The following is a 1963-nucleotide window of genomic DNA, read 5'->3' on the forward strand; positions in this document are numbered from 1 at the left end:
GCTGCGTCAACTAGAGCTGAGCAGCCAGCCGCCCGGGAGTGTGTCCCGGGGGCCCGCGCGAACACGCAAGCGTCCGCTCAATTATTCTGCAAACAGGAGGAGGCCGAGCTCCCCTGCACGATACACCTCGAAACCCTCTCAGGTCCCGGCGGCGCGCAGCGCCGTCCTAGGTACTTGGTCGGTTTCGAGAGAGGCGCAATCGCCCGGAGTTAGGCGAGTAGACGGTTTTAGTGCGAACACCCTTGCTCCCAACTGAGCTTGCCGCTGCCGACAGAGGCCCGGGAGCGTGCTGTCGTGGCATTGCCGGCGGGAGACAACACGCGCCACCTATGGTGACCGGCAGCTCCAACGCCAGCGCCACACAAGGGCAAAGCCCCACTTGGGTGCAGAAGCGAACTCTCCCAGCACAGCGCACGCGCCAACACGTCCGCACAACTGCGATACAAACCACCTGCGAGAACCGCTGGGGCGACCGAGCAGCAGACGGCGTCGCGGCGCCGAGTGCCAGGCGGCGGCGCATCCTCAACGCACACAGTCCTCAATCAGACCAGCACACTGCAGATGTCCACCGCGCTTCGCACCGGGCTCGGCTGAACCAACTTTGGCCGCCAGGCGCCGCGTGCAGGGTGCGCCGCAGCGTAGCTGCACCGCCTGCCGGGCCCGTCGGCTGGCGCTCCTGCCACTCGGCGCCCCCCACCAGCCGCCTGTTGCGCGTGCGCCCACGCAGCGCGCGGCCAACACGCCGGGCGGCCCCCCTTCACCGGCCGGGAACAGTCCCACCAAGCCACCGCCGCGTATCGCTTCATACCCACATGGACCTAGTCACGTGTGTGGATGTGGCGGGTACCGCTGAAACAACCGGTTAATAGCTGTACCGATCGTCGCCATCACAGATTCACCTCCAGCGTGAACAACCGCTCAACAACGGATTTCCAGTTCATTTGCGTATCTTGGGCAGTAAACGTAGATGTCCACCTACATTTGCGAATTCAACAATTCTTGCATGCCAGGATGTCATGTGTCACGACACGCTACATCAGACCACATACACACTGCGACATGTGCAGAAGAGAACACGTGGAAGGTGGCCCGCGCACGTATGCGATGTCCCTTCCGCGATCCACTGTCAACCGGCATCTGCGGCATGTCCCAGATATGGAACGCGGTCCACCAGGGTAGCACTTTGTGTGAGGCAATACGACAAAGTCGGAATACACGCGTCACTACATCAGACGGCTCACGCTGACCTGACCTGACCTGACCTGACCTGACCTGACTCACCGCACCACCACCCCCAGCGACCCAGGGTGACATACAATGCGTTCGTACGTTCCTCCCACACGCCTCTACGGCGTACCACAGTGCAACCTAGCTGTTATTGGGAGACGAGACAAGTAGCATCGAGCACAACATATGGAAATTGAGATTCGACACCGTTGGGCACAGCCAGCGTACGGTCACACGTATCACACTACTTCACTCTGTACGTAACGACCGATGATCGGTACAGCGTGTGGGTTACGCGTACGACATCAGCGGACAATGGACACAGACCATACCACGACGTACACTGAGGGCGTCGACATCTGAATGCAACTGAACAGCTGCGAGGCTCATTTAACACTCAAACGCCAGACCGACCAGCTTGAGAGGACAGAGACACAAAGAGGGGGACAGAGGGGGGGGGGGCGGCGATATAGTCCTATTGCAGTACAATTGACAGTGGATAGCGGGAATATGTGGAAAGTAAGCAACACTCGCAAGACATCTACATGAGGATAACAACGACACCAGAGATTCCGAGCAGTGAACTATGTTAGGCAAAGGGACAACGTGGGTTAGGTTAAGGGACAACGTGGGTTAGGTTAAGGGACAACGTGGGTTAGGTTAAGGGACAACGTGGGTTAGGTTAAGGGACAACGTGGGTTAGGTTAAGGGACAACGTGGGTTAGGTTAAGGGACA

The sequence above is a fragment of the Schistocerca gregaria genome, unplaced genomic scaffold (genome assembly GCF_023897955.1).
Source record: "Schistocerca gregaria isolate iqSchGreg1 unplaced genomic scaffold, iqSchGreg1.2 ptg000310l, whole genome shotgun sequence".
NCBI lineage: Eukaryota > Metazoa > Arthropoda > Insecta > Orthoptera > Acrididae > Schistocerca > Schistocerca gregaria.